Genomic DNA, 26,120 nt, shown 5'->3' on the forward strand with positions numbered 1-26,120 from the left:
TTGTTTTGCAACACTCCCCTTAACGGTGTCAGTCCTGCCTGGATTGCTTGACCAAAATGCAACAACTCACTTTTCTCAAAATTAAATTCCATCTACCACATTTTGGCCCATTCGATCAATTCTAATTTATAGCAAACTCACTTTTCTCTCATTCCCTAGAAGCTGAAAGTCTCCATCCCACACACTCTCCCTCCATTCTCACTTGGCTGACTCTAATCCCTGCTGTACCTCATCCTGAAGGATCTGGTTCATGCTGATTAATAGGGCCACACTCGGGGGAGGATCTAATTGAAACATATATAATCCTGAACAGCCTGGACAGAGTGGACATTGCAAAGATGTTTCCATTGGTAGGACAGACTCAGACCAGAGGGCACAGCCTTAGAGTGAAGGGAAAACCTTTTAGAAAGGAGAAACTTCTTCAGCCAGAGAGCGGTGAATCTGTGGAATCTATTTCCATAGAAGGCTGTGGAGGCCAGGTCACTGGGGATATTTAAAACTGAGACAGTTGGGTTCTTGAGTATCAAGGGGATCGAGGGTTACGGGGAGAATGGGGTTGAGAAATCTAGCAGCCAAAATTGAATGGGGTGATTAGATCTGATGGGCTGAATGGCCTAATTTCTGCTCCTCTGACTTAGGGCCTCTTGCTCTTCTGGACACAGAGTGAGAGAGTTGGGAGCAAGACCAGGCCATTCGGTCTTTCAAGTCTGCACCAGCATTGAACAATTCATAACTGGATATGAATATACCTACAGCTGGGTGAATAGGCAGGGACTTTTTCACTGGAACACATGAGGTTGACAGGTGACCTTAAAAGAGGTTCATAAAATCATGAGGAGGGTAGATGAGGTGAACCGCAGGTGTCCTTTCCCTAGGATGGGGGTTTCAAGATTAGGGAGCAAATGAGGAAGGTGAGTGGAGAAAGATTTTCAAAAGACTGGAATAGCGCCTTTTTTTTGAGAGTAGTTTGTGTGTGGAATCAATGTCCAGACACGGTGGTGGATGTAGGTACAGTAACAAGGTTTAAAAGACATTTGGATAAGTACGTGAATAGGAAAGGTTCAGAGGGATATGGGCCAAATACACACAGGTGGGACTAGTTTAGTTTGTGAACACAGTCAGCACGGTTTAGTTGGACTGAAGGGTCTGTTTCTGTGTTGACTGACTCTGGAACTGTTCTAAACTGGGCTTAAAACCATTTTCTTGCCTTCCTCCATAAACATCCACTTCTTTCTTGTTCAAAAATCAGATTAACTCAACCTTGAATTTATTCAATGACCCCCTAACTGCAGGATGACATCCCTATTTCTGAACTCCATTCCTCTTGCTAATACACCATTTGCCTTGCTCATTGCCTGCTGCACCTGTCTGACAACTGGCACAGAAGGACGCTGATGCCCCTCTGAACATCCACGCATCATTCCTGATGAAGGGCTCATACCTGAAACTTTGACTGTCCTACTGCTCGGATGCTGCTTGACCTGCTGTGCTTTCTTTGCCAGACTTTCCGACTCTGATCTCCAGTTCTCACTTTCTTCACATCCCAATACATCACCATTTAAACAACACACCTTTCTGCTTTTTTTTCCCACAGCAAAGGCTATCACTTCATATGATGGTACTGCACTTGCCACGTGTTTGCCAACTGTGGTCTTCTCCACATTGGAGAGACCAAGTGTAAACTTGGGAAATGGTTCGCTGAGCATCACAGCCGGGTCTGTAGCGGCCGACTGGACTTTCCAGTCACCATCCCTTTCTGACATGAGTGCTCCAATTTCAAATAACCTCCCTTCCCATCCCCCAACTCCTGTCCCAGCTCCTCCCCCTCCCTGCCAACCAGATTCCTTCCTCCCATTGATCAACCAGGTCTTATCCTCTACCTGTCTTCACCTATCCCCACTACACTATCCTGTCCCCAGCATCCCCTTGTTCTGCAGCTCCCCCTACACCCACGCCCCGTCCTGAAGGGGTACACCCGAAACGTCGACTTCTCCACTTCCTGATGCTGCCTGGCTTGCTATATTCTTCCAGCCTCCTGCCTGTTTATTTTGCCAATTGAGACACAGATCTGGACCAACTTTTCCAGAGTCCGACACCTGCCTGGATTCACTCCCTTTCCTTTCAGTTGCTACAAGTCAATAATTTATAGAATCCCTGCAGTGTGGGAAGAGGCCTTTCGGACCAACCAACTCTCCGAAGAGCAACCCATTCCCCTATTACTCTACATTTACCCCTGAGTAATGCACCTAACCTACACATCCAATTGGGCAATTCACCCAACCTGCACATCTTTGGATTGTGGGAGTAAAACCCACGGCCCATGAGCCCAGCATTAAAAATAAATGGAAAACGGCAGTGGCAAAAGAGAGCGCCGCACTCAGAAATTGGATAGAGGAGGGAAGTTGAAGTCCGGCATGAAGGTGAATCTTCATTCAGAGGCAGAGAATCAGCAGCAGGTTCAGAAACTCATGGAGCACCTTTCGCATTCAGACATGGGGGGCTCTGATTGGCAGGAGGACCGGTCTTCTTCTGGTCCTCCTTGGCATTCTATTGGTTCGTCAAAAGTAGGTCGCGCGCCTTTTCGGCAGACAGCGAGAAGCATGTGCAGTGATTTGCTGACACCGGCAAATATGCGTTGTGCCTTACTGACACCGAGAAGCATGCACAGTATGCTCTGTGGAGATGCCGTTATGACTGACGTTTTTAAGCGTCCAAATGCAAATCAGAAAAAAAAAGGATAGAATCACATTTTTTCCTGTGGCTTAAGATTTTATTTCTTTTGCATTCTGTCTAGCTGTTCAACTTTTTTAATGCCTTTTCCCCAGGGTAGTGGGAGCGAGTCCAGAACTTGAGGGTATAGATTTAGGATGGGGGGAAAAGATTTATGAGGGAGCTAAGGGGCAACTCTTTCACACAGAGGGTGGTGTGTGTTTGGAATGAGCTGCCGGAGGAAGTGGTGGAGGCTGGTACAATTACAGCATTTAAAAGGCACCTGGATGGGCATATGAAAAGGAAGGGTTTAGAAGGATATGGGCCAAATGCTTACAAATGGGTCACGAGATTAAATTAGGATATCTAGTCAGCCTGGACTGAAAGTCTTCGTGTACGTGCTTTACAACTCTATTTCTACATAGTCTCGTGAAATTGGTTCCAACTAAGTATAGGCCATTCACCCCTTATAACTTGTCCTGAGCTGTAGCCTAACTGTGTAGACTTCAATGAAAGTTTCAGAAAGATTTCAGCAGCTCTTTTTTAAAAAAAAAGTATGTGCTTTCAGATGTTTCTGAATATGGTTAAAAATCGCAACACCAGGTTATAGTCCATGGGGGAATGGACGGGGGTGCAGTGGGGAATGGACAGGGGGCACTGAGGCTGTCAGGGGGAATGGACAGGGGGTGCTCTGGGTGGCAGAGGAAATGGATGGGGGACTTGTGGCTGGCGGGTTGAATGGACAGGGGGTGCTATGGGTGGCAGTGTGGGTTGGACAGCCGGTGCTGTGGATGGCGAGGGGGACTGGGCAGGGGGGGGGATTGGACAGGGATACTGTGGATGTGGGGGGGGGGTGGAATGGATTGGGGATACTGTGGCTGGTTGGAGGAATGGACAGGGGCTGACGTGGGTGATGGACAGAGCACGCGGTCCAGAGTGTGAGCAGAGACCGAAAGGGGGGACTGCAGAATGTGGGAAGATAGAGAGAATGGACAGGAGCAATTGGTGGAAAGAGAAAGGACAAGAAGCAGAAGGTGCTGGGGGAGGGAACAGATGAGCGGTGGGCGGGTGGGGGTGAGAGACAGAATCAATGGCGAGAGGATGGGGTGATGGACTGGACAGGGGTCAGAGGGTGGAGTGGCGAGAGAGATAGAATGGACATCCTTCATCCCCACAGTGCAACAAATTCCCAGTTTCCACCAAAATCCCAGATGAACTCACTTAGTTGCTTGCTGTCTCCCAAATATTTCATTGTAACTTCTTCCGGTCCCAGTAAGGGCAAAACATCTTTGAAAGCTGCTCTGAAAGTCCTGTCTTCACAACCACTCTTCTGCTTTCACCGAAGACAACGAGAGTCAGACACCACAGAAACCGACCCTTCTGCCCAACTCATCCATACAAACCATATATCCGAAATCAATCTATTCCCATTTGCCAGCATTTGGCCCATATCCCTCGAAATGCTGCCTCTTCATGTACCCATCCAGATGCTTGTTAAATATTATAATGGGTACCAGCCTCCACCACTTCCTCTGGCAGCTCATTCCATCCACGTACCACCCTCTGCGTGAAAAGGTTGCCCCTTAGGTCTCTTTTATATCTTTCCCCTCTCACCCTAAGCCACATCATTCCAGATGATGGGCTTGTGCCCAATACATCAATTTTCCTACTTCTTGGATGCTGCCTGACTTGCTGTGCTTTTCCAGTGCCACACCTTTTGACTCTGATCTCCAGCATTAGCAGTCCTCACTTTCTCCACTTCCCAATATATCACCATTTAAACAATACACCTCATTTCTGCTTTTTTTTTCACAGCAAAGACTATAACTTCACACTGTGGTACTGCACATGCCAGGTGTTTGAGGCACAGACTTGGACCAGCTTTTCCAGAGTCTGGCCTCTTTCTGGATTCACTCCCTTTCTTTTCAGTTGCTGCAAGTCAACAATTGGATCCCAGCATGAAAATAAAAGAAATAGAAAAGGGAGTGAGAGAAGAGAGTGCTGTTGGACAGAGGAAGGAAATTACAGGCTTGGATGAATCTCAATCTTCATTCAAAGAGGGAGGAGCAGCAGCAGTTTCAGAAGCTCATGGGTCAAGATTGAAGCCGCACTGGAAAAGCACAGCAGGTCAGGCAGTATCCAAGGAGCAGGAAAATCGATGTCTCGGATTCAGACAATAGGGCTGCTCTGACTGGCAGGAGGACCAGACTCCTTCCGGTGTTCCAGTGCTCCTCGTTGGTCCGGGCTCTAATAGTATTCTTCCTATTATAGGGCGACCAGAGCTGTACTCAGTACTCCAAAAATAAATGGCCTCACCAACATCCTGTACAACCTCAATGGAGAACAAAAAATTTACAACCCAGGAACAGGCTCTTCAGCCCTCCAAGCCAAAGCTGATCCACTGATATCCATACCTCTCTCATACACACACGCTCTCTCTCAGACATACACATACACCACCCCCTCAAAACACTCACCCTCTCGTAGGCTCATACTCCATCACATTCTCACTTTATCAAGCAGGCACTCGTGCAAATACAGACTCTCCCACGCACAGTCTTATACACAAATTCACACACACACTTCCCTGATGAAGGGCCTTTCCCCGAAATGTCAATTTTCCTGCTCCTTGGATGCTGCCTGACTTGCAGCAGCTCCACACTCAATCCTAAGCCTATTACCCTCTAGTTCTGGACTGCCCCATCCAAAGGAAAATACCACATCTATTTACCCTATCCATGCCCCTCATGATGATATAAAAGTGTATAAGGTCACTCCTCAGACTCTGGCAAGCTACGGAAAACAGTCCCAACTTGAACTTCTGTCTCTCCTCACCCGGGTAACCAAGACACATACCTGAGGTTGCAAAGTCTGCGCCCTCCCTGGATTCACTCCAGTTGCTAGAAGTGAGCCTGCTCCGTTATTCATTAAGATCATGGCTGATCTATCCATCGTTTCATCTCCTCTTCCCTGCACTGTCACAAGGAACCCCTTAATTCCCCAACCAGGCCAAATCCCACCCAACTGTGTCTTGAATATACTTAATGAAGCTGCCTCTATTGCTTCCTTGGCCAAAGGATTCCTGAGATTTTGATGAAGGGCTTTTGCCCGAAACGTCAATTTTCCTGCTCTCCGGATGCTGCCTGACCTGCTGTACTTTTCCAGCACCACTCTAATCTAGACTATTCCATAGATTCACGACCCTCTGGGAAAAGCAGTTCCTCCTCATCTCTGTTTGAAAGCTACTCCCTCTAACCTTGAGGCCTAGTCTCACCCACCAGAAATTACTGGACAGGTTAGGGCTTCATCCCCACAGTGCAATGACATTGGGAAGAAGTTTCCATTGGTAGGAGAGACTAGGATCAGAGGACACAGCTTTAAGAATAAAGGGAAGACCTTTAGGAACAGAGATAAGCGACGTCTCCTTTTCTGTCGACAGCGAGGAGCATGGACAATGTACTGGTGACACCAGCGAGCAGGTGCGCTGTTGTTCACACCGAGGAGCAGACACAATGTGCTCTGTGGCGATGCTGGTGTTATTGACAGATGTTAAATGTTCAAATGCCAAGAGGAGAAATAAAAGGTAGAGCCACAGTTCTTTTTCCCCATGTGGCTCAACATTTTATAGCTTTTGTCTGGCTGCTCAACTTTTTTTTAAATGTCTTTTCCCCAGAGTAGGGGTGAGGTTCACAACTAGAGGGCATAGGTTTAGGGTGAGAGCAGAAAGATATTAAAGGTACCTAAGGGGCAACTTTTCCATGCAGAGGATGGTGCACGTATGGAATGAGCTGCGAGAGGAAGTAGTGGAGGTCGTATAATTACAGCATTTAAAAGGTATCTGGATGGGTATATAAATAGGAAGGGTTGAGAGGGATATGAACCAAGTGCTGACCAATGAGACTAGATTAATTTAGGTTATCTGGTTGGCATGGACAGGTTGGACCAAATGGGTGTGTTCATGTGCTGTACATCTTTATGATTCTAAATAATAAAAAAGTATATTTTTCCAAATACCAAACTATCTCCAAGTTAACAAGGCTTAGTGCACCACATACTTTGCTAACCATTCTCAACAGGTCCTGCCCCTTCAATAACTGAGGAACATATACATGCTGGTACATAGTATCCTTCACTAGTATTTACACACTACCCTCAACAATTGCACAAGTAACAGCAAAGGGCAAACAGCACAAGGATTAAAAAACAGTGAGGGGTAAACAGCACAAGGATTAATAAACAGTGAGGGGTAAACAGCACAAGCGCCAGTAAAAGCAGATGGAAAGTGAGTGTAAAATGTGACTATGACAGGACAGGCCCCACATTCCTTCCCCTCCGTCCCCCCCACAACCTGCCTCACCTTTCACCTCCCGGGCCCAGTACCTTCCAGGTGGCCCCATAGTTGACACAGGGGCCGCCCCACGACCAGTAGAACTCCACCACCCAGGCGGCCGACCAGTTCCCAAGCAGGTCCTTAACCCCATCCGCCTCCAGAATGGTCACCGGCTCCTGCCTGCTGTACAGCCGGCCGGTGTGGCCGTGACACAGCAGCTGCACCAGGAAGGCGGCGGTGACCAGTGACGGGGGTCTGCCCCGGGCCGCACGGCGCCATTTTCCTAACGGCCGCCGCTTCCCCGCTCGAGCGACTTCTCCTCCCAACCGCCTTCACCCCCGCGTGACGTCTGCACGGGGGGATGGGCGGGGCCGGGGGAGCCTCACCGTCACCAAGCAACAGCCACCTCGCGCTACAACTGCTCATTCACAAAAACAAACTCTCCTGTCTCGCTCTGCAGCTGCAGGGGGACACTGCCACGTTTCGAGGAGCCCTGTCTACATTGGGAAAGCTCACGGCTCCATTTAAACAGATATTCCGACATCTAATACAACGATGTTAACTTTCAACTGCGTTCAGGGAACATGTATTTTGCTCTGAGTAAGTCTATTGAGTTTAACTGCAGCATGGCTGTAGTTTTAAACTTGTTTGCTTTCCTGAACAGCTAGGTTTAAATGTTTTATTCATTAGAAGAACCAAAATTAGTGATAGTTCACATATCCACCCTGAAATGGGGTGGGTAACTGGATTGAGTGGGTAGGCGCCCTGCTAAGTTTAACTTTGGGGACAGCCTTTGAGCTGCATATGAACAAACTGCTTACATGTTGCACTTATCGACTGCTAAATATCGGCTCTTGTTATCTTAACACTTAGCCTTCTGATTGGACATTGCAAAGGTTCACCTCCCGCCCACACCCCGCCAGCACCCTTCCCAAGGGTCAGACCCTCCCTCTCTCCAGGCACACAGTCTGAATAATTGACGAAGCAAAATTCACTGTCAAATCCCATCAACATGGAAGATCCCAGCCCACCCTACCTCCCACTCTGTACCCAACCCATCCAAAAACCACAAAACATCATCTCATCTTTAAAATACAAAAGAAAAACTGGACCGCATCAAAACGTTCAACAACGGTCAACGCTATGACTGTTACACACTTTACGGAGCTACATTTCAACTTGAGTTCGTTTGCACTCCCTCATGAGAGTTCACATTAAAAGCTCATTGTACCAAATCAACAGCATGCCACAGCTCTCTGGAATTCAGCGGAATTCTTCCTGGTATCCCTCATGTTTTCTGGTTTTTTTGAGAAAGGAGACCCTCCCGTGAGCTTCGCCTTCAGATCTCCTTGGCTACGCCCAAAGTTTCGGCTGATCAGTTCAAGCACAGGGTCGCAGCCTTTTCTTGCTAAGCTCAGCTGGCGTAAACGTTAGCAACGCCTCTGGTTCCCGTTGGGATTTACGCTCCCGAGCGCAGACCTGGCCCGCAGCCTGTAGTCCCACAGTTCCTGCTGACTGCAAACTGCCCTTCTGTCAGCAAAAATACAAACACGACGGGGACAGTGTTCATTTCGCTATTCTCAATGTCAACTCTGACCCCACGAAAGGTTCTCTTTTCAGGGGCGGGCATGTCAATTGCCTACTTGGGGGTTGGTGAAATGTCTCAACAAGTCTTTCGGTTTGTCTATATTTACAAGAATTCGAACCCCAACTAGACATTTACATGTAAAATCTAAGAATTATACAACGTGACACATGAAAGCATGATGAGGAGCATCTCCTGTGTCCTCTCTCAGCTCAGAGAAGACTTAAACCCCGCTCCCCCCTGTAACATTCATCCAGGTGACAAAAGGATCTTAACGCAGGCGGATTATAAGGGGTTGCTCAGTGGTCACAGCGCCAAGGGACCCGGGTTCAATTCCAGCCTCAGGGGCGACTGTCCCTATGGAGTTTGCACGTTTCCAGCCTGCGTCTGCGAGGGTTTTCTCCGGGTGCACCGGCTTCCTCCCACAATCCAAAGATGCGTAGGTGAGGGTGGATTGGCTATGCTAAATTACCCATAGTGCTCAGATATGTGTAGGTTAGGGTGGATTGGTCAGGCTAAATTACCCATAGTACCTAGGGATGTGTACGTGAGGGTGGATTGGCTATGCTAAATTACCCATAGTACTGTAAGGCCGGAATCTGTCCTTGCATGTTAGTTTTAGGAGGAGAGACAACAGACGCTCAATTGTTTGGCACAAGCAGGCTTTATTGCAGAATCGTAGTTGATACAGTGAATCACCATGCATTCACTGGAGAAGGCACGTTCTGCCTTCCCCTCCCAAATCTGCTCCTGATATACTCTTTGCTAAGCAGAGCTTCGCGGAGCTACTAAGCATTGTCTTATTAGGACATTTCGCGTTTGCGAGGCGTTTCCTGTTATTGAGCTCATTTGGGCGTTGGCAGCTGAGCTGGCCACGTAAGCAACAGTTTCGATTCCCCAAACAGCAGCTATAGCTCCACCCTCCCTTGACTTATTTTATCCTAACAGTACCCAGGGATGTGTAGGATTGGGTAATTTAGCATGGCCAATCGACCCTAACCTACACATCCCTGGGTACTATGGGTAATTTAGCATGGCCAATCCACCCTTAGTGTAGGATTGGCCAGGCTAAATTGTCCTATAGTATCCAGGGATGTGCAGGTTTGGGTGGACTGGCCGTGCTAAATTACCCATAGTGCCCAGGGATGTGTAGGCTAGGTGGGTTAGCCAATGGGAATTGCAGGGTTACAGGCAGAGGTCTGGGTGAGGGAGGGTTGGATGGGCTGAAGGGCCTGCTCCTACACTGCAGGGGTTCTAAGCGTGAGATGAGGTGCTTGACGGAAACGATGGGGAAGAGGCAGTGAAAACACAACGAGACCGTTTGAAAGTGGGAGCATGACAGGAGGGGGTGGGTAAATGGGATGTGGTGAGGGAGGGGGCTTAGGAGAGAAAGAGACACAGAAAGAGAGGGTCACACACAGATACAACTGGTGAAAGTGGGGAAGATTGTGATAGGTTCAGATAAGGTGGAGGAAGAAAAGCTGGTCCCTATTCACTGATAGTGACAAGGTCAGGGGCGGCCTGAAGTCAGGGGTTTGAGCAGGAGAGAGAGGGGGAAAACAGAGGAAAAACAGGTTTACCCAGCAAGCAGCAATATGCTGGAATCCGCTGTCACCTCAGAGAGACAGACAGACGCAGAGGCAGAGAGGTAATCAGATGAATGGCCTCCCTGTGCTGTGAGATCCAAAAGGAGCACGCGAGCAGCTGCCCCAGTGTTTCTGGCGGTCTGAGGCATCTCCCCCTCACCCCATTACCGGTACCGCTCTCCCGTCCCATTGGCACCCTCCTGGTGAACGGCCCACTCTCCCACTGCACTCAAGCTGCCCCTTCCCCCACCCCGGGGCCTGGAAGAGGACGGAACAGCCCGTTCCGGAGCGGGGCTCGGGAACGCTGTCCATGTCCGCGACGTCCTTTCCGAGAAAGGAAACAAAAAGGACGACAGACAGGGGACCACCCGCGTCAACGGGAATGACAACATTTCACCCTCAGACAAGGCTTTGTCAAGAGACGTACAGCATGGATACAGACCCTTCGGTCTAACCCGTCCATACCGACCAAATATCCCAACCCAAACTAGTCCCACCTGCCAGCACCCGGCCCATATCCCTCCAAACCCTTCCTATTCATATACCCATCCAAATGCCTCTTAAATGTTGCAATTGTACCAGCCTCCACCACATCCTCTGGCAGCTCATTCCGTACACACACCACCTTCTGTATGAAAAAGTTGCCCTGTAGGTCTCTTTTATATCTTCCCCTCTCACCCTAAACCTATGCCCTCTAGTTCTGGATTCCCCAACCCCAGGGAAAAGACTTTGCCTATTTATCCTATCCATGCCCCTCATAATTTTGTAAACCTCTATAAGGTCATCCCTCAGCCTCCGACGCTCCAGGGGAAACAGCCCCAGCCTGTTCAGCCTCTCCCTGTAGCTCAGATCCTCCAACCCTGGCAACATCCTTGTCAATCTTTTCTGAACCCTTCCAAGTTTCGCAACAGCGGGGAGACCCAGAAATGGAAAAGACTGAAGGGGGAAGTCAGCGGTAAATCTTTTGAAGAGGTTACAAAGGAGAGACCTCTGTCTGCAGCGGGAGTGACCCCCACAGTAGCAGGTCGAGGTGGACGGCATTTAAGGAGAAGCTGGTTACAGACGTCAGGGAGAAAGGAACTGAAGGGAATGCTGCTGTAAGGGAAATCAAGTGTGAGCAAGTGAAGGGGAGGTGCGTAGAGGCTCACATGGGTCAGAAATACTGAGAGAGACCAGTTGAGCTGAAGGACCTGACTGGAGACTCAATGGGACAGAGAGTGAAATCTTGGATCCACCTGCAACAGAAGGAGAAACACGTGATTTACCTTCCAGGATTAAGCAAGTCCCGCAGATTCTGCAGATCACTTTATTGGTCACAGCACTGAGTATAGGGGTTGGGGTCTGGACAGGACGTTGGTTAGGCCACTTTTGGAATACACAGGAACCTCGATTATCCAAAGGACACATGCAGGGTGTATTTCAGTCGCTTGACGATTAGATCCCTTCCAGTGTGGAAACAGGCCCAACCAGTCCACACTGACCCTCCAAAGAGTAACCCACCCAGACCCATTTCCCTCTGACTAATGTAACTAACACTACAGGCAATTTAGCATGGCCAATTCACCCTGACCTGCACATCTTTGGACTGTGGGACGGAACCGGAGCACTAGGAGGAAACCCACGCAGACGCGGGGAGAATGTGCAAACTCCACACAGTCTGTCGCCTGAGGAGGAATGAAACCCGGGTCCCTGGTACTGTGAGGTAGCAGCACTAACCACTGAGCCACCGTGCTGGTTCATCTAATTCTGGATAATCGAAGTTCCTCTGTATTATGTGCACTTCTGGTCTATCGGAAGGATGTTCCCCCGTGTGGACCCGCTGGTGGATCTGGAGGCCGGACGAGTGGGGGAAGCCCTTGCCACAGACGGAGCAGGTGAAGGCGCCCTCGCCGGTGTGCACCTGCTGGTGCCGCAGCAGGGTGGATGAGTGAGAGAAGCTCTTGCCACAGACGGAGCAGGTAAAGGACGCTCCGCGGTGTGGACCTGCTGGTGCCGCAGCAGGCTGGACGAGTGAGAGAAGCTCTTGCCACAGACGGAGCAGGTGAAGGACCGCTCCGCGGTGCGGACCTGCTGGTGCCGCAGCAGGCTGGACGAGTGAGAGAAGCTCTTGCCACAGACGGAGCAGCTGAACGGCCTCTCCCCGGTGTGGACCCGCTGGTGGGTCAGCAGGTGCGATGAGGGGTGAAGCCCTTGCCGCAGACGGTGCAGGTGAAGGGCCGCTCCCCGGTGTGGACCTGCCGGTGCTTGAGCAGGGTGGACGAGTGAGGGAAGCCCTTGCCGCACACCGAGCAGGTGAAGGGCCGCTCCCCGGTGTGGACCCGCTGGTGCTTGAGCAGGCTGGACGATTCGCTGAAGTCCTTCCCGCACTCGGAGCAAGCGAACGGCCGCTCCCCGGTGTGGACCCGCTGGTGGGACAGCAGGTGGGGCGACTGGGTGAAGCCCTTGCCGCAGACGGAGCAGGTGAAGGGCCGCTCCCCGGTGTGGACACGGTGGTGGATCTCCAGCATGGAGGGATAGTGGAATCCTTTCCCGCAATCCCCACACTTCCACGGTTTCTCCATGGCGCGCAGAATGCCTCCTGAGACTTCCTTTCCCCACAGTGGGCAAACTGGCTCAGGCACGTGCCCCTGTGGTTCAGGTAAAGATGATACTTTAAGAGCCTACTGAAGCAGACAAAAACGTTCAAAGAATTTTCCCCTTCTGGACTGAAAGAGGGACGTCTCTCCTATCCCACGAATCAAGGGGCTCTGTCAGACCTTCACATGGTACTCAGTTGGGGAGCTCTACCTGCAAAGCTGCTCTTCTCATATCCTGTGAAAAGGGGATTACAAAAGTCATTGCTGCCTGCACATGACAGGAATTCAGAACAGATCATTCTAGTTTCTGTAGAACTTCCCAAAACAACCAAGTTACAATATGCAGATGCCAGTGTTGGGCTGGGGTGTACAAACATAAAAAAAAATCACACATCACCAGGTTGTAGTCCATTAGATTTGTTTAGAAGTTCGAGCTTTCAGAGCTCTGCACCTTCATCAGGTAGCTAGTAAAACCTCCAGGCGAAAAAGACAGCAGATGCTGGAGATCAGTGTGGTGCTGGAAAAGCACAGCAGGTCAGGCAGCATCCGCGGAGCAGGGAAAAAAATTTTAAAAAAAATCGACATTTCAGGCAAAAGCCCTTCATCAGGAATGAGGAAAGAATGAGGACACTTTCCTCATTCCTGAAGATGGGCTCATGCCCGAAACCTCGATTCTCCTGTTCCTTGGATGCTGCCTGACCTGCTGAGCTTTTCCAGCAACACATTTCAGCTCTGATCTCCAGCATCTGCAGACCTCATTTTCTCCTATAACCTAGAGTTGTGTGATTTGCACGGTGGCACAGTGGTAGGGTGGCACGGTGGCACAGTGGTTAGGGCAGCACGGTGGCACAGTGGTTAGCACTGCTGCCTCACAGCGCCAGGGACCTGGGTTCAATTCCCACCTCAGGCGACTGACTGTGTGGAGTTTGCACGTTCTCCCCGTGTCTGCGTGGGTTTCCTCCGGGTGCTCCGGTTTCCTCCCACAGTCCAAAGATGTGCGGGTCAGATGAATTGGCCATGCAAAATTGCCCATAGTGTTAGGTAAGGGGTATGGGTGGGTTGCGCTTCGGCGGGTCGGTGTGGACTTGTTGGGCCGAAGGGCCTGTTTCCACACTGTAAGTAATCTAATCTCCTGTTCCTTGGATGCTGCCTGACCTGCTGAGCTTTTCCAGCAACACATTTCCAGCTCTGATCTCCAGCATCTGCAGACCTCATTTTCTCCTATAACCTAGAGTTGTGTGATTTTTAACTTTAAAAAGTGTTGCAAATCTCCACCCCACACACACACAGACACACACACTTTTCTTCAATTCTCACTCTGCTGTTTCTGATATTACCCATCCCCCAGTATTGTCCAGAAAGGGACTTATTACCTAAAAAAGCTGTAAAACTCCATCCCACACACTCTTTAACACTTGCTGTACCTAATATCCCACCTCCCTCCATGCTCCAGCAGGGTCTGACTGATGCTCATTGACTGAGCCACACTCACCTCTTCCTGGACACAGCGACCCTCCAGACCAACACAACATCAGCTCCCCATAACCCCCCGCAACGGCGCATGTGCAGGAGCATCCGGTCACGTGAATCGAGGGACCGCCGTCGTCACAAAGGCCGCGCGTTCATTGGACGAAGTGCCCGTCCGTGCGGCGGCGCTGGTCTTTGTGACGCCCACGTGACCTCTCTCCTCCTCCACCCCCCACGCGCCCCTCCCTTCACCTCGACACGGGGAGGCATGACCAATGGGGAGCTTTGGAGGACCGGAAGGAAGGCTGGTCCTCCTACCAATCAGAGCATCCCCTCATTGTCTGAATGCGGAAGTTGGAGCATGAGCTCCTGCTCTCTCTCTGAATGAAGATTGAGTGTTACCCCAGACTGCACCAACCTCTGTGAGTACAGCACCCTCTCTTCTCACCCCTCCTATTCCATTTCTTTTCTCATTTTGGGATTAAACTGTTGGTTTGTAGGAAGTGAAGTGAAAGGAGGTGAACTCAGGAAAGGTGCATATGCTGGATGCATTGGTCTAGATCGCTGTCTCTGTCTCTCTGTGTCTGTTTGTCTCTGTCTCTGTCTCTCTCTGTCTCTCTCGTGTCCTTCATCAGGAATTGCGGAGGGGGAGGGGTGGAAAGGGTGCTGAGAGATAAATAGGAAGGTGGGAGTGGGGCTGGGGGTAAGGTAGATGCAGGTTGGGGGGGGTGGTGATGGCAACAGGGTGGAGCAGATTGGTGGGAAGGAAGATGGACAGGTGGGACAGTTCAAGAGGGTGGTGCTGAGTTGGAGGGTTGGAGCTGGGGTGGGAGGGGGGAGGGAATGTGAGGAAACTGATGATATCGATGTTGATGCCATGTGGTTTCAGGGTCCTAGGCCACCTGATACCTGGAGGAAGAATGCCTCTGCATTGGGACCCTCCAACCATACAGGATCAATATTGATTTCACCAGTTTCCTCATTCTCTCCCCCCCCCCCTGCCCAATCCCAGATACAACCCTCGAACTTGGGACTGCTCTTTTGAACTGTCCCACCTGTCCATCTGCCTTCCCATCTATCTGCTCCACCCTCCTCTCTGACCTGTCACCTTCTTCCCCGCTTTCATCTACCCATAGCATTCTCAGCTCCCTTCCCCCAGTCCCACCTCCCTCCCATTTATCTCTCAGTCCCTTTGGGCCCACCCCACATTCCTAATCAAGGGGTTATGCCAAAAACGTCAAACCTCCTGCTCCTCAGATGCTGGCTGACCTGCTGTACTCTTGCAGCACCAGACATTTTGGTGCTTATTTGTCTGGATGTTCTGATGTGACCCATTCGCAGATGTGAAGTCACATTCGAGAAAAACTCCTCCATGGAATGTGGGCTTTTTTTTTGGCAAGGCCAACAATGTTTTTGTCACTAACTGCCCTTCAGACAAGAGGATTGCCAGACTTTAGGGGGCATTTTAAAAGTCAAGCACGTGAGCCGTCATATGCAGGCAGCACCAAGTTAACGCTGACGGATTTCCTTCCCTGAAGAGCGTTATTGAATCAAATGGGTTTTCAGAAAAGTTTCATTCTCTCAATGACTGAGACTAGTTTTCAATTCAGATTTTTAAAAAATTTAAATTTAATTTCCCCAATGTTTGTTTTTACTGGTATTTGAACCCATGAGCCCAGATTATTTGCCTGGGCCTCTGGATTGCTGGTCCAGTGTTGTTGTTAAGCATCACTGACTTGCCTGGACAGCATTGAGAGTCATACAGATGTATAGCACACGAAGAGACCCTATGTGCAACTGGTGCAGGCCGAGCACATAGCCAAAATTGATCTAGTCCGACGTGCCAGCACGTCCCTCCAAACCTTCCCATTCATATTCCCATCCAGATGCCTTTCAAATGTTGCAATTGTCCCAGCCTCACCACTTCCTCTGGCAGCTCATTCCATACACGCACCACCCTCTGACTGACAAAGTTGCCCCTTGGGTCCTTTTTATGTCTTTTCCCCTCTCACCTCTAGTTCTGGACTCTCCCACCCCAGGGAAAAGACCTTGTCTATTCACCCTATCCATGCCCCTCATCATTTTATAAACCTCAATAAGGTCACCCCTCAGCCTCCGATGACTCCAGGGAAAACAGACCAGCTTATTTAGCCACTCCCTATAGCTTCAAACCCTGGCAACATCTTTGTAAACATTTTCTGAACCCTTTCAAGTTTTGTTTAACTGTACAGTAAAAATCATACTGGACTTGGATATATCTCGTGTTACTCTGCAATATGTATTTATTTATGGTTGTATAAATTTGATTTATAATTTATTTCTAGTTATATCATAGAGTGTTGTAGCCATGTTATGTGTTCAAAGTTTGGAGAAGATAGTAGTGTTATGGATGCGGATCATTAGCTGTCTTTCTGTTTGTCCTATGTAGTGTTTTGTGCAGTCCTTATTGTGTACAAAATCCCATGCAAGGACTGCACAAAACACTACATAGGACAAACAGGAAGACAGCTAACGATCCGCATCCATGAATATCAACTAGCCACGAAACGACACGACAGTATCCTTGGTAGCCATACACGCAGATGACAATCAACATGAATTCGACTGGGACAACACTAGTATTATAGGACAAGCCAAACGAGAACAGCCAGGGAATTCCTAGAGGCATGGCACTCATCCACAGATTCAATCAATAAGGCATCGACCTACCAGACCCAATATACCGACCACTGCAGCGGACAGTGGAACTGACAACCGGAAGCGGGCAGAGAGAAACACTATAAATGCCGGAGGAAAGATCACAGAAGCGCTTTACAGGAGGCTCCCAAGCACTGAGGATGTCACCTAGACAGGGGACGAAGCGTCTGCAATACAAACTCCCAGTTCGGCGAACAGAACCACAGCATGTCATGTATTTCCAGTCATACCGTTACAGGACAGGAGAATACTGGGCTCAATGCTGACTCTGTAGATGAATCTAGTCAGGACTCATTTCTCTATATCCAGAGAGTCCTGTAAGGTGTATTCCTCTATAGGGCCCTCCAGTCTCACTGGGTATTGAGCGACTCCACTACAGTCATCCTCAGAGCGAGCATGTTTAGGTCTTGTTACCAAAGCAAAGTTCTTGCTCTGATTCTCTTCCCCCCCCCCCCCCCCCACATTTGGTCTGTCAATATGGTAGAAAGAGGGGGGGGGCTGATAACTAGGTTAGCAAACTGCATGAGGGTGGCATGGTGGCTCAGTAGGTAGCACGATGCCTCATAGTGCCAGGGGACCTGGGTTCAATTCCAGCCTCGGGCGACTCTCCGTGTGGGTTTCCCGAGTGCTCCGGTTTCCTCTCACAGTCCAACCTTGTGCAGGTGAGGGTGGGTTGCCGTGCTAAATTGTTCAGAGTGTTCAGGGATGTGTAGCTTAGGTGCACGTGTCAGGGGTAAATATAGGGGAATGGGTCTGGGTGGGATACTCATCACAGGGTCGGTCTGGACTTGTTGGGTCAGTATGGACTTGTGGGGCCGAAGGGCCTGTTTCCACACTGCAGGGGTTCTAATTCTTACTTTTCTTGGAGCTAGATCTGCCAAATGTCAGGAATCAGAAAAATTGGGAGGGAGCGTATTAGGTACGGCAGTAGGGAGAGTGTGTGGGATGGAGACTCTCAGGTTTTGGGTTATGGGCGTGGAATGAATATTCCGTGAATCGATCTGTTAAACTCTGGAGATTCTACGTGATACTGACAGCGATGACTTTCTAATTGACAGGCTCTCACAGGAGGATTTTACCTGCATATCTTTGAACTAATTGCTTCAGCCAGCTTGACTCATTGGACTGGAATTTTATTGATCTTTTGAGTGGAGAAGGAGGATTGTCCGCCTGCTTCAGAGATCTGACTGGTTAAAGCACTGAGATGCCGCTGTTCGAGGGTGGAGGGAGCTTTTACCGGAGCGGAGAGTTAGCCAGCCGGCACCCCGCAGCAGAGTGGGACGTCAGAGGGAGCGTTCGAACCTGGAGGGCGACCGCGCGTGGGGAAACTTGGAAGTGTGGGGAAATGCGGGAAGGGGTTTCGAGTCCCCTCTGAGCTGGAGATCCACCGGCGCGGTCACACGGGAGAGCCGTTCTCCTGCCCGAGTCCGGCAAGGCCTTCATTGGGTCCTCCAAAATGCTGAGCACCGGCGGGTCCACACCGGGGACAGGCCGTACCCCTGCCGGGTGTGGCAAGGCCTTCACCAGCTGTCCCACCTGCAGACGCACGGCGCCTCCACACACCAGGGAGAGGCCTCTCACCTGCCCCGGGGGCGCAAGGCCTTCAATCGATCGCCGACCCTGCGGACGCACAGGGCCTTCCCAACGTGACGCACGGAGTTGAAGTCTGCAGCGAATCCCACCCAGGACTGGGGGGGGGGATCGTTGCCCGTGGGGGGATTGTGCCCGTTCGAAGACAGTGGGTTGAAGCGGGAAGGGAGCGAGGCTTCCTTTCTGCCGGACTGGCGCTCTCGCTCCCTTTGCTTCCCGTGGGACGATGCTGTTTGAGGCTGGGACTGCACGTTCCCCGGGCCAAAGATCTGCAGGAGCTGAGGAAAGTGCACTCCTTTCACACCGGATGGTAAATAATGTTTGTCCCATCTATTTCAGTCTTAAATACCCTCCGTGACCTGGCCTCCCAGCCTCCTGTGGCAGTGAATTCCACAGATTCCACTCTCTGTCTGGAACAGGTTTCTCCTTATCTCCGTTCTAAAAAGGTCTAAGGCTGTGCCCTCGGCTCTGGTCTCTCCTACATAGAAACATCTTCCCAATGGCCACAGATAGATCAGTCAAATACATTAGCCTCTATTCATTGAGTGTCCAGCACACTTTATAACACTTTGTAAAATCAGGAGGGCATTGATGAGGTGAGTGGCAGGTGTCTTTTCCCGATAGAATAAAGAATATTCCAGCACAGGAACAGGCCCTTCGACCTCCAAGCCGACACCGATCCAGATCCTCTATCTAAACCTGCTGCCTATTTTCTCAGGATCTGTATCCCTCTGCTCCCTGCCCTTTCATGTATCTGTGAGATACATCTTAAATGATGCCATTGTTCCCGTCCCTACCATCTCCGCTGGCAACACATTCCAGGTACCCAGCACCTCTGCGTAAAGAACTTTCCATACATATCTTAAATCTTTCCCCTCTCACTTTGAACTCATGACCCCAGGTAACTGAGTCCTCCACTCTGGGGGAAAAACATTTCTTGCTATCCACCTTGTCTATACCTCTCATGATTTTGTTGGCCTCAATCAGGTCCCACTCAACCTCCGTCTTTCCAATGAAAAATAATCCTGATCTATTCAACTCTCTTCATAGTTAGCATCCTCATACCAGGTAAATCCTGGTGTACCTCCTAGGCACCCTCTCCAAAGCATCCACATCCATTTGGTAATGTGGCGACCAGAACTGTACATGGTATTCCAAATCTGGCAAAACAAAGTCTTGTATAACTGTAACATGACCTGCCAACTCTTGTACTCAATACTCTGTCCGATGAAGGAAAGTGTGCCATATGCCGCCTTGACCACTCTATGACCTGCATTGCCATCTTCAGGGAACAATGGGCCTGAACACCCAGATCTCTCTCTACATCAGTTTTCCCAGGACTTTTCCATTTACTGTATAGTTTCGCTCTAGAATTGGATCTTCCAAAATGCATCACCTCACATTTGTCTGGATTGAACTCCATCTGCCATTTCTCTGCCCAACTCTCCAGTCTTTTCTCTATTCTGCTGTATTCTCTGGCAGTCCTCTTCACTATCTGCTACTCCACCAGTCTTAGTGTCACTGCAAACTTGCTAATGAGGCAACCTACACCTTCCTCCAAATCATTTAGGATATCACAAACAAACAGTGCTCCCAGCACGGAGCCCTGTGGACACCACTGGTCACCGTCTCAGTTTTGAGAAACTCCCTTCCAATACTACCTCCTGTCTCCTGTTTCCCAACCAGTTCTCTATCCATTGCTAGAATACCTGGACCCCATGTGATTTCACCTTTTCCGTCAGCCTACCATGGGGAACCTTGTCAAATGCCCAAGTAAAGTCCATGTCTATGACATCTGCAGCCCTTCCTCATCAATCAACTGTGTCATTTCTCGTAGAATTCTATTGAGTTGCTAAGACGTGACCTTCCCTGAACAAAAACCATGCTGCCTGTCACTCATATGCTCATTTTCTTTCCAAATGTAAATAGATCTTATCCCTCAGTATCTTCTCCAGCAGCTTCCCCTACCACTTGACATTCAGCTCACAGGTCTGTAATTACCTGATTATCCCTGCGACCTTCTGAAACAAGGGGAAAACATTATCAATTCTCCAGTCCTCTGGGACCTCACCTGTGTTCAAGGAAGCTGCAATGATATCTGTTAAGGCCCAAGCTATTTCCTCTCTTGCTTCCCTCAGTAACTGGGATAGATCCCATCAGGACCTGGGGACGTTGACCACCTTAATGCCTTTTCAGATACACGTCACTTCCTCCTCCTTATGCCGACTTGCCCTAGAGTATTCAAAGATCTATCCCTAACGTCAACATCCACCATGTCCCTCTCTCTATGAATCCTGACCAAAAGTACTCATTAAGAATCTTGCCCATTTTCTCTGACTCCACACAATCTCTCCTCCTTCGTCTTGAGTGGGCCCACCCTTTCTCTAGTTACCCTCTTGCTCCTTATATATGAATAAGGGCTTTGGGGTTGTCCTTACCTTGCTCGCTAAGGATATCTCATCGCCTTTTAACCCTCTTAATTCCTCATTTCAGATTGGTCCTACTTTCCCGTTATTCTTCCAAAGCTTTGTCTGGTCTTCAGTCGCCTAGACCTTATGTATGCTTCCTTTTTCCTCTCAGCAAGTCTCACAATTTCACCTGTCATCCATGGTTCCTAATCTTGCAATTCCATCCCTCATTTTCACAGAGACATCTCTCTCCTGAACTCGAATCAATTCTCTTTAAGAGCCTCCCAAATATCGAATATGGATTTTCTTCAAAAAGCTGCTCCCAATCCACACTTACCCAGCGCCTGCTGAGTTTGGGGATAGTTGGCCTTTCCCCATAAGCACTCTTCCCTTTCGGACCACTCTCGTCTTTGTCCATGAGTATTCTAAACCTTACGGAATTGTGATCCCCATCCCAACGTAATCCCACCTGAAACTTCACCCACCTGGCCGGGTTCATTCCCCAACACCAGGTCCAATATGGCCCCTTCCCGAGTTGAACTATTTACATACTACTCTGGAACCCTCCTGGATTCTCCTTACAAATTCTGCTCCTCTAACAGTAAGTAATGAATCCCAGTCAATGTTGGGAAAATTAAAATCTCCTCTCACCACCACCTATCTACATCTTTCCATGATCTGTTGACATATTTGTACCACTATCTCACGCTCACTATTGGGAGGCCTGTAGTATAGCCCCAACATTGTTACTGCACCCTTCGTATTTCTGAGCTCTGCTGAAAATGTGTTGCTGGTTAAAGCACAGCAGGTTAGGCAGCATCTAAGGAATAGGAAATTCGATGTTTCGAGCATAAGCCCTTCATCAGGAATGAGGCGAGTTTGCCAAGCAGGCTAAGATAAAAGGTAGGGAGGAGGGACTTGGGGGAGGGGCGATGGAGATGTGATAGGTGGAAGGAGGTCAAGGTGAGGGTGATAGGCCAGGCGCGGGGTGGGGGCGGAGAGGTCAGGAAGGAGATTGCAGGTTAGGGGGGCAGTGCTGAGTTGAGGGAACCGACTGAGACAAGGTGGGGGAGGGAAAATGAGGAAACTGGAGAAATCGGAGTTCATTCCTTGTGGTTGGAGGGTTCCCAGGCGGAAGATGAGGACTCTTCTCCAGCCGTCAATCTTATGTTCTGCGGTGCAGGAGTCCAAGGACCTGCATGTCCTCGGTGGAGTGGGAGGGGAGAGTTAAAGTGTTGAGCCATGGGGTGGTTGGTTGGTTGGTCCAGGGTCCCAGAGATGTTCTCTGAAGCGTTCAGCAAGTAAGCGGCCTGTCTCCCCAATATAGAGGAGGCCACATCGGGTGCAGCGGCGGATGCAATAGATGATGTGTGTGGAGGTACAGGGTGAACTTGTGGGGATATGGAAGGATCCCTTGGGGCCTTGGAGGGAAGTGAGTGTGGAAGTGTGGGCGCAAGTTTTACATTTCCTGCGGTTGCAGAGGAAGGTGCCGGGGGTGGTGGAGTTGGGTTGGTGGGGGTGTGGACCTGACGAGGGAGTCACGAAGGGAGTGGTCCTTGCGGAACGATGATAGGGGGGGGAGGGAAATATATCCCTGGTGGTGGGTCTGTTTGGAGGTGGCGGAAATGACGGCGGATGATACGTTGTATGCGGAGGTTGGTGGGGTGGTAGGTGAGAACCAGTGGGGTTCTGTTTTGGTGGCGGTTGGAGGAGCGGGGCTCAAGGGCGGAGGAGCAGGAAGTGGAGGAGATGCGGTGGAGGGCATCGTCAATCACGTCTGGGGGGAATCTACGGTCCTTGAAGAAGGAGGCCATCTGGGCTGTGCGGTGTTGGAACTGGTCCTCCTGGGAGCAGATGCGGCGGAGACTAAGGAATTGGGAATATGGGATGGAGTTTTTTACAGGGGGCGGGTTGGAGGAGGGTGTAGTCCAGGTAGCTGTGGGAGTCAGTCGGTTTATAGTAGATGTCTGTGTTGAGTCGGTCGCCCGAGATAGAGATGGAAAGGTTAGGAAGGGGAGGGAGGAGTCTGAGACAGTCCAGGTGAATTGAGGTCGGGATGGAAGGTGTTAGTAAAGTTGATGAACTGTTCAACCTCCTCGTGGGAGCACGAGGCAGCGTCGATACAGTCATCGATGTAGCGGGAGGAAAAAGGTGGGGGGTGGTGCCAATGTAGTTGCGGAAGATGGACTGTTCCACATATCCTACGAAGAGGCAGGCATAGCTGGGGCCCATGCGGGTGCCCATGGCAACTCTTTAGTTTGGAGGAAGTGGGAGGATTGAAAAGAGAAGTTCTTCAATACACGGAAGATAACAAATGTTCATCAAATTGATCCTGAGAGGAGAGGATTCATGGATCAGGAGGGATCGAGTCGATTGGCAATGAATTCAATAGGTTTGAACAAATGATGGGGAATCGCATGGGAACCGATAAAATTCCAGGAGGGATGGGTTCAGATTTTTGGGACATTTGGGCAGTGCTTGGGGGTGGAGGGACTATTACAAATCAGATGAGCTACACCCGGGCCAGACTGGAACCAATATCCTTGGGGGTGCTTTTGCTATCGCTGCTGGGGAGGGTTTAAACTAATGTGGCGGGGGATGGGAAACAAATGAGGAGGTTCGTGGTCAGGAAGGAGGTAGTAACTAAAGCTGAAAGGAGCGAGATAATAAAGTCAGTGTGACAAAGGGGAAGAGTCACAGGGAACAGATGATGAACGCAAAGGGACAGGTGGTCTGAGGTGCATTTGTTTTAATGCAATAAGTGTAGTCGGTAAGGCAGATGGACTTAGGGCTTGGAGTCGTACCTGGGAGGATGATGGTATTGCTAATACTGAGACTTGGTTGAGGAAAGAACAAGATTGGCAACTAAATATCCCAGGATATCGATGCTTCAGGTGGGATAGAGAGGGAGGTAAAAGAGGTGAAGGAGTGGTATTACTGGTCAGGAAGCTATCACAGCTGTGCTGAAGGAATGCACTATGAAGGACTCGAGCAGTGAGGTAATATGGGAAAAGTCCTGGGAAAACTGATGTAGAGAGAGATCTGTGTGTTCAGGCCATGTTCCTGAAGATGGCAATGCAGGTCAGTAGAGTGGTCAGGCGGCATATGGCACACTTTCCTTCATGGACAGAGCATTGTGTACAAGAGTTGGCAGGTCATGTTACAGTTATACAAGACTTTGTTTCGGCCAGATTTGGAATACCACGTACAGTTCTGGTCGCCACATTACCAAATGGATGTGGATGCTTTGGAGAGGGTGCACAGGAGGTTCACCAGGATGTACCTGGTATGGAGGATGCTAACTATGAAGAGAGTTGAATAGATCAGGATTATTTCATTGGAAAGACGGAGGTTGAGGGGGGACCAGATTGAGGCCAACAAAATCATGAGAGGTATAGACAGGGTGGAAAGCAAGAAATGTTTTTCCCCAGAGTGGAGGACTCAGTTACTGGGGGTCATGAGTTCAAGTGAGAGGGGAAAGATTTAAGATATGTATGGAAAGTTCTTTACGAGAGGGTGCTGGGTACCCGGAATGTGTTGCCAGCGGAGATGGTCGGGACGGGAACAATGGCGTCATTTAAGATGTATCTCAACAGATACATGAAAGGGCAGGGAGCAGGAGGGATACAGATCCTGAGAAAATAGGCAGCAGGTTTAGATAGAGGATCTGGATCGGTGTAGGCTTGGAGGGCCGAAGGGCCTGTTCCTGTGCTGGAATATTCTTTATTCTATCGGGAAAAGACACCTGCCACTCACCTCATCAATGGCCTCCTGATTTTACAAAGTGCTATAAAGTGTGCTGGACACTCAATGGAATAGAGGCTATTGTATTTGACTTTGATCTATCTGTGGCCATTGGGAAGATGTTTCCATTGGTAGGAGAGACCAGGAGCCGAGGGCACAGCCTTAGCCCTTTTAGAACGGAGGTAAGGAGAAACTCTTCAGACAGAGAGTGGGGAATCTGGGGAATTCACTGCACAGGAGGCTGGGAGGCCAGGTCACGGAGGGTATTTAAGACTGAAATAGATGGGACAAACATGATTTACCATCCGGTGTGAAAGGAGTGCACTTCCTCAGCTCCTGCAGATCTTTGGCCCGGGGAACGTGCAGTCCCAGCCTCAAACAGCATCGGTCCCACGGGAAGCAAAGGGAGCGAGAGCGGCCAGTCCGGCAGAAAGGAAGCCTCGCTCCCTTCCCGCTTCACCCACTGTCTTCGAACGGGGCAAATCCCCCCCAGTCCTGGGTGGGATTCGCTGCAGACTTCACTCCGTGCGATCACGTTGGGAAGGCGCTGTGCGTCCGCAGGGTCGGCGATCGATTGAAGGCCTTGCCGCCCCCGGGGCAGGTGGAGAGGCCTCTCCCTGGTGTGTGGAGGCGCCGGTGCGTCTGCAGGTGGGACAGCTGGGTGAAGGGCCTTGCCACACCCGGGGCAGGGGTACGGCCTGTCCCGGTGTGGACCCGCCGATGCCTCAGCAGCTTGGAGGACCAATGAAGGCCTTTGCCGGACTCGGGGCAGGAGAACGGCCTCTCCCCGGTGTGACCGCGCCGGTGGATCTCCAGCTCAGAGGGGACTCGAAACCCTTCCCGCATTCCCCACACTTCCACGGTTTCCCCACGGCGCGGGCTCCCTCCAGGTTCGACGCTCCCTCTGACGTCCCACTCTGCTGCGGGGGGCCGGCTGGCTAACTCTCCGCTCCGGTAAAGCTCCCTCCACCCTCGAACAGCGGCATCTCAGTGCTTTACCAGTCAGATCTCTGGAAGCAGGCGGGACAACCTCCTTCTCCACTCAAAAGATCGATAAAATTCCAGTCCCAATGAGTCAAGCTGGCTGAGGCAATTAGTTCAAGATATGCAGGTAATCCTCCTGTGAAAGCCTGTCAATTAGAAAGTCATCGCTGTCAGTATCACGTAGAATCTCAGAGTTTAACAGATCGATTTCACGGAATATTCATTCCACGCCCATAACCCAAAACCTGTGAGTCTCCATCCCACACACTCTCCCTACTGCGTACCTAATACGCTCCCTCCCAATTTTCTGATTCTGACATTTGGCAGATTTAGCTCAAGAAAAGTTAAGAATTAGAACCCCTACAGTGTGGAAACAGGCCCTTCGGCCCAACAACATAGACCCAACAAGTCCAGACGACCCTGTGATGAGTATCCCACCCAGAC

General features: G+C 50.1%; 1 protein-coding gene and 2 pseudogenes across 1 annotated transcript in view; 1 reads left to right on the forward strand and 2 right to left on the reverse strand.

Moving 5' to 3' along the window:
- LOC132808475 (gastrula zinc finger protein XlCGF7.1-like) overlaps window positions 1-26,120 on the reverse strand; it is a 506,159-nt gene that overhangs the window by 95,192 nt on the left and 384,847 nt on the right. The window lies entirely within an intron of this gene.
- Window positions 1-26,120, forward strand: part of LOC132808463 (zinc finger protein 208-like) — a 71,546-nt pseudogene that overhangs the window by 15,043 nt on the left and 30,383 nt on the right.
- LOC132808482 (zinc finger protein 239-like) lies at window positions 10,454-14,338 on the reverse strand (annotated as a pseudogene).

Source organism: Hemiscyllium ocellatum, assembly GCF_020745735.1.
Source record: "Hemiscyllium ocellatum isolate sHemOce1 chromosome 27 unlocalized genomic scaffold, sHemOce1.pat.X.cur. SUPER_27_unloc_6, whole genome shotgun sequence".
Classification (NCBI taxonomy): Eukaryota; Metazoa; Chordata; class Chondrichthyes; order Orectolobiformes; family Hemiscylliidae; genus Hemiscyllium; species Hemiscyllium ocellatum.